Source organism: Lissotriton vulgaris, chromosome 4_1 (genome assembly GCF_964263255.1).
Source record: "Lissotriton vulgaris chromosome 4_1, aLisVul1.2, whole genome shotgun sequence".
Taxonomy (NCBI): Eukaryota; Metazoa; Chordata; class Amphibia; order Caudata; family Salamandridae; genus Lissotriton; species Lissotriton vulgaris.
In genome coordinates, this window is record NC_141691.1 from 213,717,020 (window position 1) to 213,736,213 (window position 19,194).

Consider the following 19,194-nt stretch of genomic DNA (forward strand, 5'->3'; position numbering starts at 1 on the left):
AATAGAAATACACACAAAAATAACCCCAATCCAATCGAATCCATGCCCTAAATAATGTTTAAAATCAAGAGAACACACAGAAAGACTTGGCACATGCTCCACTGACCGCCTGTGGGCATAATGAATGAAAGCAAGGCAGACTGGGTGCAGGCCTATAGCACAAAGCACACTGCCTGGCTTCAAAATGCCCCTGGACCCCCACCCACATGGCCAGGCACTGGACCAGGCCTCAAAATGCCCCCCACCTACATGGCCAGGCCCTGAACCAGGACCCAACAACACCCACAAAATTTAAATACACACAAAGATAACCCCAATCCAATGGAATCCATGCCCTAAATAATGTTTAAAATCAAGAGAACACACTGAAAGACTTGGCACATGCTCCACTGACCGCCCGTGGGCATAATGAATGAAAGCAAGGCAGACTGGGTGCAGGCCTATAGCACAAAGCACACTGCCTGGCTTCAAAATGCCCCTGGACCCCACCGACATGGCCAGGCCCTGGACCAGGCCTCAAAATGGCCCCCACCCACACGGCCAGGCCCTGGACCAGGCCCCAACAACACCCAAAAAAAAGAAATACACAAAAAAATCACCCCAATCAAATGGTATCCATGCCCTAAATTATGTTTAAAATCAAGAGAACACACAGAAAGACTTGGCACATGCACCACTGACTGCCCCTGGGCATAATTGATGAAAGCAAGGCAGACTGGGTGCAGGCCTATGGCAAAAAGCACACTACCTGGCTTCAAAATGGTCCCTAGACCCCCACCCACATGGCCAGGCCCTGGACCAGGCCTCAAAATGACCCCCACCCACATGGCCAGGCCCTGGACCAGGCCCCAACAACACCCAAAAAATAGAAATACACACAAAAATCACCCCAATCCTATGCCATCCATGCCCTAAATGATGTTTAAATTCAAGAGACCCCACAGACAAACATGGCCCATGCACCACTGACTACCCCTGGGCGTACTGCCTAGTGTGGCTTTAACACGCACCCCAAAAAATTACAAAATATATCCACATAGATATAATAACAGTGAGCTATTCAATTCCATGCCATAAATGATATTTAAGTTAAAAAAACTCACAGAAACAGTTGTATCGTGCACCCATGACTAACCCTGGGCCTACTAGATACCGTTGCTAGTGGCTACACACAATATATTTTATAAAACTTGTGAAAAAGTTCATAAATTGTAGTTGCTGCAACTGCAATGCCCCAAACAAACAACATCAACTTACTTGTAAAATATCAACTCCAAAAGTGATCCAAACAAAAAGTCCTCAAATACACATATCCAGCAGCAGTCAAAGAGTAATCCTTCCAGCTCCAGATCCAAATGAAGAGTGACTAGGACATGGACAAAGCACTGGGAGGAGCCTGCTGGAAAGGAACAGGAAGTTGGAGACTTTGGGCCACTTCTTTCCTCCCAACTCCCCAAAAAATGCACTCCTTGCACAAAAAAGTGCAGCCAAATATCAATCTGAGGAGTTATTCTGAACCAAATCATCAATTTCAGAAGGTTTATGCTGCCAGCGATAGATTTCTTGTGCAGAATTGCACATTTTGCTATTTTGAGAAAGCGAGCTGCTCGTATCTCCCGCCGGATGTCAGCTGTGCTGTTATATAGTGCAAGGGATACCCAAAGAAGCAATAGGTGAGGGACCTTGGGTGCATATATTATTTCAAGGAACAGTGGTCCATAACAAGTGGAGAATAATAAAAATACATATAGATCAAGATTGAAATCTATATAGTCTGTCCAGCCGGACAGGGTTTAATAACAGGAATGTAAGTATAGTCAATCAATTAAGTACAATATCAAAGTGGAACACAACTTGTGTCCTACTACTGTACAAAGACATTTGTGACATACATAGACAAGTGAGGCAAGAGCAGGCAGTCTGCATGTATTCTAAGTTTTGCAGATGAATATTTACAAAGAATACACTGTTGTGATTAAGCAAATGATATAATCAAATCATCCAGTGTAAGGTGTCGTCGGCGTTTCGATCCCCTTAAAGTATAGCGGGATCATCATCAGGACATTAAACATTCATGCCTTTTTAGATACACAGTGGTACGCGGTTCACATCTGTGAAGGAGTCCGCTAAGGAATTCAATAGCAAAGACCGCCAATGCAGGTCTGCTTAGAACGGGGACCCAAATGTAGCCCCCGGGAATTGCCGCAATGGGGTTCTAAGTGCCGCAAGAAGCCGATGCTCGAGTGGATGTCATCTGTGCGGCGCATCTACGTGTTCGCAATTGTTTACTCTTGCGATACTCCCCATTCATTCCTATGGGCCTTTTGGCCAGTAGGAATGAATGGGGAGTTTTTCCTTATTTGCGATTAGCAATTTGCTAATCGCAAATAAGGAATTAGTAGGAATCGCATTTTTTTGCATATTCCTACATGAATCCCGTTTTGCGAGTCCTTAATAGCGATTCGCTATGAATCGCTATTAGGGGCTCGCAAAACGGGAGTATGATGAATCAGGCTGCATGTTCTGTAAATTTTGCTGACATTACTAAATCTGACATCATATTATTTATGCTTTCAAAGTCCCAATCATCAGAGAATGTACTTGGTTTTACAAAATCACTTAAAGAAACCTTAAACTGATGAGGATATTTCAAGAGTTCGACCGGTCCATAGATTTCGTAATCCGTTTTGTCCCAAACTACCCCCCCCCAGGTATGGGAATGGCTGTGACATTTACTGATGAAAGTTCTCTTTTCTCGATGTGAGATGTGGCTTTAGGACCAAGTTGATGTTCTGACTTGCTGTGTCCATTGTACTGTATTTTCCCTCAAGGAATTTTCCCAAGCAAAGTACCATGATGAGCCAAAGCAGGAGGAAAAGTACACCTAACACAGTCCAAAATTCAATCCATGGAGAAATCAGATAGGTTTCTTTGAGTTCATGAAAGAGTTCTGTTACTTTTTCTTTAAAAGTCTTTGTTACTGGCGTTACTTCAGGGTCGCTTTGATCTTCAGAAAAGTTATCGAAATTGATGAAGTAGCCAGATGCAGTTCTGTCAATTGTTGGGATTGCATTTTCAATTTCAATTTGTCTTTCTTTAGCACAGTCTGAGGCTACATACTTGTAGACTGGTGTTTCTTGAAAAACTGTTTCCATTTGGGTTTCAAGAGGCACAAGTTCCATGGCATTTTTGCATAGTCCTTTTGTATTCACTGCAGGTTTTTTCAAATGTGATTAGTCTCTCAGTTTGACCACTTGGCCTACTACTTATTATTGGCCACATGATTGTGGTTTAACCAGGTCGATGGATACAACTTGGTTCTCCTTTTTACCAGCAAGGGGCGGTAGTACAACTGATCTCGTTCTGTTGACTGCTAAGACAGGTACTGCTTTTCTGTAAGAAGGTCCAAATTCCTTCTTCACCGCTATTTCCTCTCTGACCAGATCCCCAATCTTTGGAATCCAGACAGGTCTTGCTGGGACAGGTGGTGTGTCTTCAGTGGTTGTTGGCTGCTGTTTTAACTTCTTGGCAGATTATTGAGACTACGTTGGACACTAGTTAAATGCTGGACCCACCCATCACCCGAACCTAGTACCTATGCCGTTATAGATTGCTTTATGTCTCGGTTTTTTCTTTCCACAATCCCGTTTCCCTCAGGATGGAAGGGACAAGAGTACCGCAACCCAATGCCCATGCTGGTCATGGCCTCCTTATAAGCTCGAGAACTAAAAGCAGAACCCTGGTCAGAATGTAGCATGGCAATTGCGTATGTGCCGATAAAGACTCGCAAATCTTTTATAACAGTTCTTGTGTCAGCTGAGCACTGGGGCCACATTTTTAAGTGAATATAGTCTTAAAAGGAATTAATAGGACGCTGTATTTTATGTATAGATAGCCGTATGCTAACTACAGAAATGGCTTGATTGTGGCACCTGTGTCATCTTTGTAATCGTTTTGAACCCAGTTCTGCAAATCATAATTGTAAGATTTGACGCAGAAATGCGAATCACACACTATTAGTGTCGGGAATTCACGATCGGCATTTTCAAGCGCCATCTTTAAAGATCTGATTTCAGCTCGCTGAGCCGAACAGTTTCTCAGTGATTCCGTTTTTGTTATTTTCGGTCTGAATTTACCGCAGAGCCAGCGACCTTTAACAATCGTGCAGGCTGCATTGTAGGATTTATCATCTACATTGTAATGCTGTACAAATCTGTCCGTATAGATTATACAAGAGTACTGTTGGAGAGGCAAAATTTTGATTGGCAGGGGATATTCTTCTTCATATTCCAAATCATTCAGTTTTTTCATGTTCGGGACAAAATAGTATGTCACGTCTTCTGCAGCAAGAGAATTTTCCCACTGTATCCATTTTGGGTCTAGAGCCACCGTTTTTAGATTAACTGGGCTGAATAATGCCTCAAAGGCTGATTCTGCTGTAAAAACAGCAATTCTTTTGCCTTGGGCTAGGACTCTTTCTTTTGCTACAGCGGTCTGAACCGCCTTCACAGTATTTTCAGTAAGACTGAATGTTTTTTCTACTTTTGTGTTCTAATGTGATTTGTAAGCTATTGGTACCGTTTCTCCCTCTTTAGAGGTCAGGTACGTGAATCCGCATCTTCCTGGGATGACTCGGATTACAAGATTACATGTATTGTCGCGTGTTTCTAATTTTGTTTTAGCTAACATGTCTGTTTGCAGCGATCTCAAAATTTCTGTGTGTTTTTAAGTCCAATTTATTGGTTTGAAATCAGGTTTTAGTAATTCGTAGAGAGGTTTAACCCTCTATGCATAATTTAGAATGTAAGTTCTTCCGAAATTCAAGAAGCCTAGTATCGATTGTAAGTTCTTCAGCGTTTTTGGTGCTTGGAGTACAGCGCACTTCTCTAAGAAGATGTCTGATAGGCTTTTGCCTTCACTTAATAATTCGTATCCTAGAAATAGGACAGTTAGATGGGCAATTTGTGACTTTTTAAAGTTGAATTTGTAACCCTCTGCTGCAAACCCAAGTATTATGGTGTTCACTCTTTTCAAGTGAGAATCCAAGTCGTCGTCTGTGAGATAGATGTCATCGACATAGGATAATGCCTCATCATCATACAGTTGTAGTAACTTGAATCCCTGTGGGAGTCGACAGAAATTTACTGTGACCCCATTATTGAGAAAGCAGTTAAATACCTGTTTCTGGTGCAATATTTTGACAAAAGAATCCATTAGAGATGTCTAATGTTGTTTTGTATTTTTTGCTAACTATGTTATTCATTAGTGCCGCACTGTGCGAATTTTGTACCGCAAATGTTTTGCAACATGAGTTAAGGTGTTTGTAGTTGTCATGAATCCGTAAATCTCAACACATTAAGCTCTAGAAGAGAGCAGTTTATCCCTTCAGGAAACCCACCCCTGTCCCGTGCACCCAGCACGCCATAGTGAAAGGTATGATGTATAATGTTTTGGTGTGACTATAAATAACTTCTGGTATTTTACTATGCGTATCATTTTGAACTTCACAACCTTACTCATGGTAAATTACTGAATCGAGTTCTGATGTATTGAATTGCCTATTGCTGTGTTTAGTTCTAATGTATAGATTGTCAAGTAGTGGTCTCGTTTGATTCTGGGGATCTGCTCTGGGAAGATTATTGCAGACGAACAGCTTGAGGCAGACCGGCAGGCTGAAGAACTTTCCAGAGACGCACATGCACGCAAAGAAAAGGTGCGCGGTGCGTCATCGTCCCTCAGGTGTGGCTCGACAATAAATAGCCACACCCGACGTTTCTCGACGCTTTGCCTCCTGCCGCCCTCGAGAGGAACTTACCTCAGAAGAGCCCTGGGAGTCTGATCGCCAGCCAACGCCCAAAGACATCCGGATTGGAATCCTTTTCTTCTTCACGCACCCCTGCAAGAAGAACACCGAATTTAAAGCTAAGTGAAATCTTTTTTTTATTGTTACAAGGCGCCTAACGCAAGCAAGCAGCAATTTGTTGAAAAGACTAAAACTTACCTGAAAGAACATTCAAAGACATTTGTTGAATCCTGGTAAAGGAGTCATCCTGATATTTCATATCCTGAAAGAAACGAAAAGACTTTGAGAATAATCAAAGAGAAATCTTGGGAAAATACATTTGATGTTATGTTTTGTTATTTGCTTTTCTGTTTAGTTTATATTTCTACTTAGGTTGTGAAGAACGAGAAAGACTTGAGTGAATACAAAGAGTAAGTGAAACCAAGAATTGTAGATAATATGATGTGGTGTTAAGCAACATTGGAAAGGATAGTAACTTATTCTCTATGTAATTATTTTCTTTAGGAGTACTGAAACTACCCATTTGGCCTCAACTCACTCGACAACAACCCACACAGATACAAGACTCTTCACAACGACAACACGGACGCGACGCTTAGCTTCTAAATGTTGCAGTTAGGCTCTCTTAGGGTTTAACGAAAGGGAATAAAATAGAGCAGTTTAGATTGTGTTTGTTTACAGGAAAAAAGAGATAAAGATTACAAAAGTTTTCTTTGTTGCCTCGCAGGTCGATACCAAGGAACAGGTAGTGCCCCCGATCCGGCCTACCTCCCTTTTTTCTATTTAATTACCTAAGTGTACAATTAAATCACTGGGTGTTGCCTAGAATTCGGGGAAATTGGTCCATAACGTCTCTGCAAAATCCATCTACAAGCATCCTACAGGTAAGAGTGCTTGTAACCTTGACAGAAGGCAAAGCCCACGACGATTATTTCGCCCACACGTTATGGATCCTTCCGCCTCGATTTCTCTGGAAGATATAGCAGATATGTTGACTGCTATACAAACCGAAAATGCCGCCCTTCGTAGAGATGTTACTGTGATTGAAAACAGTATTCAATCTGGCCCTAGTACTTGGAGTTTTTCCCCAACTCAGAGATCAGTATTGAAACCACCAACTTTTCAACCAGGACTTCAAACCTTGCATTCTAGTTCCCCTACAGCACCAACTCAGATTCAAGTGGTGACTCCTGTACCAGTTCCCTTAGCACAACTTGAAAGATTTTTTGGGGACAGTAACAAGTTCCCAATATTTTTAAATCAATGTCATCTACATTTTATTGCCAAACCCTCAGCTTTTCCTGATAATTCCTCTAAGATAGCTTTCATTTTATCCTATTTAGGAGGAGACGCGGCCCTGTGGTCAGTACCGATAGTAGAACGTGATGACCCCGTTCTTTATGACCTTAGACGTTTTAAAAATACAATAAAGAAATTGTTTGCTAAACATGTTTTTGTTCAATCTGCAGATCATGAACTACTTCATTTAAAACAAGGTTCATCAGACTTACTACATTATATATCTCAGTTTAACAGATTAGTAATAGAAGCTCGCTGGCCTTAAAGGATGAGTTAAAAGATATGATCACACAAATTTTAGATCCACCTGATGATATTGAGGAGTTCATTGATCTAGTGGTAAAACTAAATCATCGTTTGTCTGAACGCAGAAGGGAAAAAGTAAAATCTGAACAAAAGCTATTTTCTTTCAAAGATAGAATTAGTGTCAAGACAGAACCAACACCTAAGGTAGATTTAGGAGAACCTATGCAGATAGGTACCATCAAAGGACCTCTGAGTAAAGAGAAAAAAGACAACGTAGAAAGTTAAATCAATGTCTCTATTGTGGAAAACCAGGACATTTCATTAAAGAGTGTCCAGTACGCCCAAATAAACCTGAAAAAAAAAACCGCTGAGGTAGGTTTAGTTCAACAGTCGGAAAACTAACTGGCTCGACAAATCAAGAGGTCAGATTGTCGAGTATGTTATCTAGTTTGGCCTCCACAACTCCAGACGTAACTTCTCATCATCTCAGTATAAAAGTTTTCTTACAGTCTCTTTCTAGAAAAGAAAAAGTTTGGTCTGTTGACGCTTTGATTGACTCAGGGGCAACAGGCAATTTTATTGACACTCAGTTTTCGGAGGAATTAGATTTTAAAACAGAGTCCAAAGAGCACCCAGAAGTAGGCAGATCAGTTGACTGTAAAGAATTATCATCTGGATTAATTCAATTTCACACTGAGACTCTTCAAATGACTTGCTTAAACAAACATAAAGAAAACATTACATTTGACATCATTGATGCCCCTCAATTTTGTTTGATTCCAGTAATACCCTGGCTCGTAAAGCATAATCCCAAAATAGACTCGGTGAAGAAAACTGTACCATTTGATTCTGAATTTTGTCATTCTTCTTGTTTTCAACCCCAAATTTCGGAGTTACCAATACAAGGTAGTAATTTTCCCATGAACTCTAAAAGTGTATTACTGTTGGAAGGAGTCCCAAAAGAATATTCTGATCTCCATGATGTATTTGATAAAAGAAAGGCCAATACCCTACCACCTCATAGGGATTTAGATTTAGTGCCAGGGGCTACTTTACCATGTAGTCGAATATATGCTCTCACCGAAAAAGAAAACGAACACTTGAGGGAATATTTGGATGAGTATCTGGCTAACGGTTTTATTCGACATTCTAAGTCACCTGTATCATCACCTCTCTTTTTTATCCCCAAAAAAGGGAGGTGAATTGCGTGCTTGTATTAACTACTGAGCTTTAAATAATGTGACCATCAAGAATAGATATCCACTTCCTCTAATTCCAACCTTATTAGACCAATTGAAAGATGCTACCATTTATACCAAATTGGACTTGCGAGGAGCCTACCATTTGGTAAGGGTTCGAAGCGGAGACGAATGGAAAACTGCATTCCGTACCAAATTCGGTTTATATGAGTATCAGGTCATGCCATTCGGACTCTGCAACGCTCCAGCAGCGTTCCAATTTTTATAAATGAAGTTTTAAGGGAATTTTTGGACATTTGTTGCATCGTTTACATAGATGATATTCTCATCTATTCTAAGAACACCACAGAACAAGTACAACAAGTAAGAGCTATTCTTCGAAAACTTCTTGACAATTCCTTGTACATAAAACTAGAAAAAAGTACTTTTCTTACTACAAGAGTAGAATTTCTTGGGTATGTTTTAAGTCCCAAAGGTATTGAGATGGATCCAAAGAAAATTCAGGCAGTTCTCGATTGGATCAGTCCCTCCTCTGTGAAGCAAATTCAAAGTTTTTGGGGTTTTGCTAACTTTTATAGACGATTCATTTGTAACTTTTCTCAAATTATAACCCCAATAACTAGGTTACTACGAAAGAATGTAAAATTTGAATAGAATAGTGATGCAGAAAAAGCCTTTCAAGATCTAAAGAGGCAGTTCACTTCAGCACCAATGTTGATGCATCCAGATCCTTCCATTCCCTTTATAGTCGAAGCACATGCTTCCCAATTTGCCATTGGAGGTATTCTATCTTAAAGGCATAAAGAAACTGGTCAGATGCATCCTATAGCATATTACGCAAGAAAACTCACCCATACTGAACAAAATTATGCTATAGCTGACAAGGAATTGTTAGCCATCAAAGCAGTTTTTGAAGAATGGCGTCATTATTTGTTAGGTGCTAGACATCCTGTAACAATCTATACGGATCATAGAAATTTACAATTTTTACGCTCTGTTAAAGCTCTCATGGCTAGACAATTGCGTTGGACACTATTCTTTAATGATTACAACTTTATAATCACTTATCGTCCAGGAAGAGAGAACTTAAAAGCTGATGCTTTGTCACGTATGGGAATCACAGAAGAAAAAGATTGTTCACCTGAAAAAACTCAGCCGGTATTGTCTGATCACTGTTTTAAGATTGGAGTTGTTCTAACCGATGTAGTGGAAGAAATAAAAAAAAAAGATACAAGAAAAAACTGTGCAAGAATGGCACAATCAGTATCCTTTATTGCAAATTAGAGGTGACTTTTTGTATATGAATGAACACAAGAACTACAAAGAAAAGTTATACACTTACATCATGATACTTTAATGTCTGCACATCCAGGAGTAACAAAAAACAGTCATTTAATTAAAAGAAAATTTTGGTAGCCATCTATGTTTAAAGATGTTAAAACTTATATCGAGACCTGTGTGGTTTGCACCCAGAATAAAATATAACACCAAGCACCTAGTGGTCTTCTACTTCCTCTTCCAATACCACCTCAACCTTGGCATACAGTATCCCTTGACTTCATAGTATAACTCCCCAAAACTAAGGATGGTTTTAACACTATTTTAACCGTGGTAGACCATTTTTCTCGTATGGCTCACTTTATCCCATTAAAGAAAATTCCTTCTGCTAAAGAGTTAACACAAATATTCTCAAAAGAAGTGATTCGCCTGCATGGCATCCCCTCAGTAGTAATTTCTGATAGAGGCCCTCAATTCATTTCTCACTTCTGGCAAAATTTAGGAAAAACTTTAGACATGGATGTTCGTACATCTTCTGGCTATCATCCTCAGACTGATGGCCTAACCGAAAGAACCAACCAAACCATAGAGCAATTTTTAAGATGTGCTTTAGCAGAGGAAGAGTAAGAATGGTCGGATATATTATGGATCTTGGAATTTGCTTATAACAACATGGATAATTCCTCCACTACTCTATCACCATTCTTTAGTACCTATGGTTTTCATCCTAAAAATATCCCTGGATCAATACAGTTTTCTTTTATAATTCCATCATTGGAAGATCATATTAAGAAACTAGTTCACATCCAAGACCTGGCCCATTATCATTTAGCTCAAGCAAAAGAGAGACAAAAAAGCGCCTCAGATCTACACAGGAGACCACAACCCAAGGTTTCCATTGGAGATAAGGTGTGGTTATCCACAAAAAATTTAAAGATAAAAATCTGTCCTAAATTTATCGGGCCATTTTCTATTGAAAAGCTGATAAATCCTGTTAGTGTTAAATTGACTTTACCAACCAAATATCGATTTCATCCGGTATTCCATGTATCGTTGGTAAAACCCTGCAATCCTATGACCAGATTTAGGAAACCTCCCGCAGCTATACAAGTAGATGGAGTTCCGGAATTTGAGGTTCAGGATATTATGGTTTCACAAAGAATTCGTGGAAAACTGTTTTATTTGATACATTGGAAGGGCTATGGCCCATATGGCTGAGATACCCGCCACCCCCTCTCAACACAATCCCCAAAAGGAGGGAAACCGGAAACAGTTCTTAAAGTTTTTTGGATGTGGGATGGAGTGACCATCCCGGCCGTATTTATTAAAACAAAAAATTTAAAACATTAAACGTTTTCATGTTATGTACAATTTCATTATCACATTACGAGTTTGGCTAACCTTAACATAATCTCTAATACAGAGGTTCTCCTAGCCGAACTAGCATCCTACAAAAAACATTCTCTAAGAACACTGAAATTGTACATCCTAACGTTTAAGGGCCAACGGCAAGGTCATAACCGGTGTCAAGATCCCTAACCAGACTTACCCCTCCCACTTGGGAGGGGCGACAGCACAGAGGCTTACCTCAAGTGCAACTACTAACAATTTCCCTTGTCTTGACGGGGGCACTTAAGACTCGACGCCATTTAAAGGTCGTTCGAACACTTGTGTGTGGTATCTAGAAGGTATCGTTGACCTCTCCCCACCCCACACAACTTACCGCATCTGCCGTCGCAGATGACACTGGCCCCGGGAAATTCCCCAGGAGGGGGCTGTAACCCCTCCTACAAAGGAAGGGGCCTTGACCGCCTTTCCTTTACTTCCGGCGTCCCGCCCTTAGACGGGACCGCCTCCCCACTGAGGGGCCAATGGCCACCTCTCCAGAGCGCTCCCATCCGTGTTGGGTGACGCCCACTCATAGGGATCTACCAATTAGTGCTCACCGATCATGACCTTACCGCCTACCAAAAATAAATACGACAATTCTTACTCAAACCTATGAAAACATTGGTCGCTACGACCGAAAGAACATGCTAGAAATGTAACACTACATCAAATCATTTTAATCGTAACAACCTAGACGAGATTCACCATTCTTTATTATGATTTAACCACAAACTGATACTGTCACAGCCTGTAAACGAGATGGAAAAACAAACATATAAATTCACTTTATTGCACAACAACTTGCTGTCCTCAGGGGCTGGTGGGTGGGTCAAAATTGGCTCTTCGTTCCGTCCCGAGCTCACGTGTAGCGAGGAGGTGCAGCTTCGGAGCACAAGAACAAGAGGACGTCTTCTGGTCTTGTGCCTTCTTTTATCCGTCTTCAGGGCGGGCGAAAACCCGCCCCTGCCTGCCCCGAGGGCGTGGCTGGCTGCGTCGGTGTCTAGGCCAGCCCACTCTAGGGCGGGAAAAAGCGCGCCCCGGCTACGCCGCTTCGGGCATACCAGCCGAGACGCGCCTCCCGCCCAAAAATGGCTTCCCGGGGGGATCGAGGCACTCATCCATACGTTCGGGGGGACCGAGTGGTCGCCCCTTTCCATATGGCTGAGATACCCGCCACCCCCTCTCAACACAATCCCCAAAAGGAGGGAAACCGGAAACAGTTCTTAAAGTTTTTTGGATGTGGGATGGAGTGACCATCCCGGCCGTATTTATTAAAACAAAAAATTTAAAACATTAAACGTTTTCATGTTATGTACAATTTCATTATCACATTACGAGTTTGGCTAACCTTAACATAATCTCTAATACAGAGGTTCTCCTAGCCGAACTAGCATCCTACAAAAAACATTCTCTAAGAACACTGAAATTGTACATCCTAACGTTTAAGGGCCAACGGCAAGGTCATAACCGGTGTCAAGATCCCTAACCAGACTTACCCCTCCCACTTGGGAGGGGCGACAGCACAGAGGCTTACCTCAAGTGCAACTACTAACAATTTCCCTTGTCTTGACGGGGGCACTTAAGACTCGACGCCATTTAAAGGTCGTTCGAACACTTGTGTGTGGTATCTAGAAGGTATCGTTGACCTCTCCCCACCCCACACAACTTACCGCATCTGCCGTCGCAGATGACACTGGCCCCGGGAAATTCCCCAGGAGGGGGCTGTAACCCCTCCTACAAAGGAAGGGGCCTTGACCGCCTTTCCTTTACTTCCGGCGTCCCGCCCTTAGACGGGACCGCCTCCCCACTGAGGGGCCAATGGCCACCTCTCCCGAGCGCTCCCATCCGTGTTGGGTGACGCCCACTCATAGGGATCTACCAATTAGTGCTCACCGATCATGACCTTACCGCCACAGGTCCGGATAGTTGACCGGCTATCCGGACCCCCCACAAAACTCCTACCTAAAGGTCATGTTTTAAAGATTTTAACCAGGCTAGGAAGTCTCCTATGAGTAACTCATTCCCCGCCCTTGACAAATGCACACCATCCCCCAGATACATACTGTCATCATTAATACAATTATGCGAGATCGAATGCAATGTCTTGGAACGGAACAACCTACTCACTTTGTTATTCAATTTTTTAACCGAATGATTCAAAGCAGGGATCGAGATAGCCCCCCGCCACACTTTTCGTGGGATCATATGAGACCACGCAATCAGGCACCCCGGAACTCTCCTCGCTAACCAACTTACCGTGGAAAGCATAGCCTCCAGGAGAAGTCGTCTACCGGTGGTGACTAAATCATTGCCCCCTAAATGTACTATGACTATGGACGGCGGTGACCTCATCCGCTCTAACAAACCCTCAAAAAATTCCTGAAACTGGTCAATACAGAGACCGCCCCTTCCGTAGAAGGACACTCTGTACCCGTATTCCCCAGGTATGTGAAACATGTCACCTGATTTGAATACGTCTGCGGCCCGTCTCACGTATGAGTGGCCCACGACCCACACCTCCTTCCTCACAGCCGGTGACGTGCGACCGCTGGCCTGGTGTTGGGTCGACTGCTCAGTCTGCCCTGCCGCGTAGGCTTGCGCAACTGAAAACAAACAAAAGACAAGAGGCGTGAGTACATGATTACAGCTTCACAACATGTGCAATCGCACGTACCTCTTATAACAATTGGAGGACCAGCGCCCCACACGTTTCACTTGTTCTACATTAAGACCCCTGGCTGTAGCTTCAGTGGCAGCCCCTATACGAAAGGAGTGGGTCCCAAATTCGCCCGGGTCCAAGCCCGCTGCGGCAATGGCCATTGCAAGCACCCGTTGAAACTGAAACCTCGTCAGCGGGGTGGCGTCTGCATGCCTCAACAATGTCCCCCCCCATGATGCCACTCTCTGTGCTAGGTAATCTTCTAAGCACTGTACCGGACACATGGATGACTCGGGGTCCCTGCGAATGATCGTGCAGTCCCCTCTCCCATCTTGGTCAGTCTTAGACCTGAGAAAGGAGACAATCATCGCATCCCCCCTGATCTGAACATGTTCCCTGCACAAGCCCCCCGTCACATCCTGTTTGTTCCTTGCAACCAGCTCACTAACTCTCATAGCCCCGTGAAACGCCAGCGTAAATGCAGTCCGGAACAAACAGGTCTCAAAAGGGGACGAGCATGTGTTAGGGAGTGTGTCCAGTAACTGGGACAACCTGTCTAGACCTATCGGTCGTCTCACGTCTACTCTGCGACCCTCTAGGCGTTGCCACCCACGCAGCGCTTTCTGTACTGTGAAAGACGCTGTTGGGTCCAGGATGCCATGGGCCCTGGCAACAAAGGAAATGGCGGCACGATGCCTTTGGGCCGTAGCCACCGATTTCCCAGCCCTATGTAAAGACATCAGAAAGAGTACTACCCACTCTTCCTGACCCCACAGACCCCCTCTCTCTGCCCCTAAAAAGGCTAAATAGGCCTGGAACGCCCCTTCATATGCCTTCCTTGTCCTGGGTGCTAGACTCTCTCCCACGAGGTGACGAAGTTCGGGGCACCGAGAGACCAGAGAGCTTCGGGGAAGGGTGCCGGCTCCGGGTCCGCTGAAGGGAGGAAACCCGAGAAAGCCTGCATGTGAAAACGAGACAGTGCGTCAGCAGCCTGATTCATCACCCCTGGGACATGTTTTGCTCTGAATACCACGTTCAGTTGCATACATAGTAGGACAATTTCTTTGAGCAGCCTCAAAATCAACTTACAATGGGCTGACTGACTATTGATGCATTCTACCACGGTCATATTGTCGGACCAAAAAATGACAGAATGATCTCTGAAACCTTCTGGCCAGGTTCTCAGGGCCACGAGAATGGGAAATAATTCAAGGAAAGCAATATTACTCGTTAGCCCATTCTCGTGCCACCATAGGGGCCATCTTTGAGCAGACCAGTTCGTGCCGAAGATGGCGCCAAAACCTATGCTTCCTGCTGAATCTGTCCATAGCCCAAGCTCTTCTGAGGACACGGCTGGCTTGTTCCAGACGACTCGGCCATTGAAGTCCGCCAAGAATGCTAACCATATCCGCATGTCCTGGCGGACCTCAGCCGATAACCTCGTGCGATGATGACCCTCCTTCAGGCCAACCATCGCTTGGGCAATGGAGCGGGAAAAGGGGCGAGCCATTGGGATTACCCTCAAGGCAAAGTTCAACTTTCCCACTAATTGTTGCAACTGATGCAGTGTAACCTTAGGGGTATTCAAACATACTCGAAGGGCTGTCCTGAATTTCAACACTTTGCTAGCTGGTAAACGGAAACACCCCTCCCTTGAGTCCAACTCGATCCCCAAAAACTCGAGGCAAGTCGTGGGACCCATAGTTTTACCCGGTGCTAACGGCACGCCAAATTGACCCATCAACACACAGAATTCATCTAAGGCCTGGGCACATTCGAGATTTCGGGCGGGACCAAGGAACAAAAAGTCGTCAAGGTAGTGCATTACATTCCGAAAACCCGTTTTCTTAGTGAACACCCATTGCAGGAAAGTACTGAATTGTTCAAAATAAGCACATGATATAGAGCATCCCATTGGCATACACCTATCCATGTAAAATGATCCCTGGAACCCGAATCCCAAAAGACGCTGATCGTCTGGGTGTACCGGGAGCAACCGGAACGCTGACTCGATATCAGATTTCGCCATCAACTTCCCGGGCCCCAGGCGATTCAAGATGGCTACTGCCTCATCAAAAGATGCGTATCGCACCGAACAAACTTCTGGATCAATTGCGTCGTTCACCGAAAGACCATGTGGAGCAGACAGATTATGAATCAATCGAAACTCACCTGGGTCCTTCTTGGGGACCACCCCTAACGGAGAACAAACGAAATCCGGTACCGGGGGTACATTAAACGGGCCGGCGACCCGTCCCCGGCTGACCTCTTTCTGAATTTTCTCTTGCACTACAGATGTATGTTGTAAAACGGAAAGTTGATTTTTGCACATCCCTACACCCTGAAAGTCCCCTACCGGGATGCGGAAACCATGTGTAAAACCGTTCCGCAGCACCCCGGCAGAAGTCCGATCCGGGTATTCGCTGAGCCAGGGAATCATTGCCAAGGTATCAATCGGAGTTGGTAAAGGCGCCCCTCGGCCTAGATTAGACCTGTTTGGCGCCTCCCTTACCCCCATTCTCACTCGTTCTGGCTCTGCACGATGACTCAGGATGGGATGACCCACACGTACTACATTCGTGTCTAAATTTACATGATCCCGGAGGCCTGGTACACTTCCCTCTGTTGAAGTTATAACAGAAACCCTTTCTCCCTGTATTGCCTGCGGGCCTCGACTGGTCGTCGGTGCTCGTACTTGGTCGAAAGGGCGACCCCATATTTTGGCGGGAGTAATCAACAACATTGCTCCCAACCAATGGCATTCTTAACATTCCCGATTCTTTCATTTTATCCCATGTTAAAGAATCGTAACAATCCCAGGTCAAACTCTTGTTATGTTCTTTTTCTTTCCTGAACAGATTATCATAACAAAACCAATGGTTACCTTGATACGCTGTCGAGTAACCCATAATTCTTGATTGGTAAACGGGAAACTCAGGAAGCAACTCGGGCCTACGTTCCCCCAAAATCGATGTAAAAATACCCCACGCATTGCCCCAGTTACCAATATTCTCATTTACCTTAAAGGCGGCCATTTTTGCGCGCCAAACACTCGGATGCATTAGGTCCTTCTGACTTTTTACATGCTCCACATCATAATGATCAACAAGCAAGGAAAAAATATTCACGTATTCCCCTGCCCAGATCTTCTCCTTTATCGCTAAGGGCACATGTTGCCCCAATCTCTCTCTACGAGAGGGTGCTGACTCGTCCCGTGCAATCGGCAATGGCCGCTTACCTGAACCGGACGCAGCTTCTGCCGCTTGCGGCTTGTCTATCCCCGCCAACGGTGCAGCCACTCTAGCTGCCTCTTTCTTGTCACGAAGCCCTTTTATCAGCGCCTGTGCCTCGGCAGCCGTGGCGCCATCACTGCTATCCCCCAACCATGCTGCTAGCTGTGCTGCCAGCTCGGGGGGCATGTCTTCCTTGGGTGTCGGGGTGACGACAACGGGGATTGGATTCCCCTCGACCGGTACTGGGGTCGGCGCCTCGAGCGGGGCAGAGGGAACCGGGGCGTCCCCACCGGCTGGAACCCTTCTCGGCCTCTTAGGTCTCCCTCCAGCCGGCGCAGGGCCCGAACCCTCCTCCCCATCTCGCTCCGCCAACCGTTTCTTAATGTCGGACACCTCTTTGCAAAGGGCCCGCACCATCTGGTCGGTCGTCATTCTCTTTGCGCCTTTCTTGGGCATCTCTCCGAGGAAGTATCTGGAAGACAAAGAAAAGGATCAAAACGCTCAAAATTGGCTCTTCGTTCCGTCCCGAGCTCACGTGTAGCGAGGAGGTGCAGCTTCGGAGCACAAGAACAAGAGGACGTCTTCTGGTCTTGTGCCTTCTTTTATCCGTCTTCAGGGCGGGCGAAAACCCGCCCCTGCCTGCCCCGAGGGCGTGGCTGGCTGCGTCGGTGTCTAGGCCAGCCCACTCTAGGGCGGGAAAAAGCGCGCCCCGGCTACGCCGCTTCGGGCATACCAGCCGAGACGCGCCTCCCGCCCAAAAATGGCTTCCCGGGGGGATCGAGGCACTCATCCATACGTTCGGGGGGACCGAGTGGTCGCCCCTTTCCAGAAGAACGATCCTGGGAACCTCTTTCTAACCTACAAAATGCTCCTCGATTTGTAAGGCGTTTTCATCTTTAGAATCCAGGAAAACCAAAACCAGTTCCTCAGGTTTTGGGAGGGCTCTTGAGAGGGGAGTACTGTCATGAATCCGTAAATCTCAACACATTAAGCTCTAGAAGAGAGCAGTTCATCCCTTCAGGAAACCCACCCCTGTCCCGTGCATCCAGCACGCCATAGTGAAAAGTATGATGTATAATGTTTTGGTGTGACTATAAATAACTTCTGTTATTTTACTATGCGTATCATTTTGAACTTCACAACCTTACTCATGGTAAATTACTGAATCGAGTTCTGATACATTGAATTGCCAATTGCTGTGTTGAGTTCTAATGTATAGATTGTCAAGTAGTGGTCTCTTTTGATTCTGGGGATCTGCTCTGGGAAGCTTATTGCAGATGAACAGTTTGAGGCAGACCGGCAGGCTGAAGAACTTTCCAGAGACGCACACGCATGCAAAGAAAAGATGCGCGGTGCGTCATCGTCCCTCGGGTGTGACTCGACTATAAATAGCCACACCCGACGTTTCTCGACGCTTTGCCTCCTGCCGCCCTCGAGAGGAACTTACCTCAGAAGATCCCTGGGAGTCTGATCGCCAGCCAACGCCCAAAGACATCCGGATTGGAATCCTTTTCTTCTTCACGCAGCCCTGCAAGAACAACACGGAATTTAAAGCTAAGTGAAATCTTTTTCTTATTGTTACAAGGCGCCCAATGCAAGCAAGCAGCAATTTGTTGAAAAGACTAAAACTTACCTGAAAGAACTAAGGGTGGGCGTAAAATCCGTTTCGCGGGCAAATTTGAGGATTTTCCGCGATTTCGTGATCCGCGAATCTCGCGAAATCGCGGTAAAATCCGCGAATCAGCGGGGACGAATTTTCAGCCAAGCAAGGGTTACAGCAGCAGGTGCAAAAGTTGAACCTAATTTCTTTGTAACCTTTTACAAAAGGGTTACAAACAAATTAACTTCAACTTGGACACCTGCTGCTAATTGCTTCCTGGTGCCTCGTTGCCTACTTGCAACTATTCTCTGACCCTGCTCTGACACTTGAAGCAGGGTCAGAGAATAGTTACAAGTAGGCAACGATGCACCTGTCCAAGGAATTAAACCGCCTCAGGAAGCACTTACAGATATAAAAAACAGGAAGAAGGGAGAGGATGGCAAATACACCCATTTTGAGTTGTCAGGAGGGGTTAAACTAAAAGAGAC

The 19,194-nt window shown here is 44.6% G+C and overlaps 1 pseudogene; it reads right to left on the reverse strand.

Moving 5' to 3' along the window:
* LOC147718572 (transcription factor HES-1-like) overlaps positions 1–19,194 on the reverse strand; it is a 101,507-nt pseudogene that overhangs the window by 61,263 nt on the left and 21,050 nt on the right.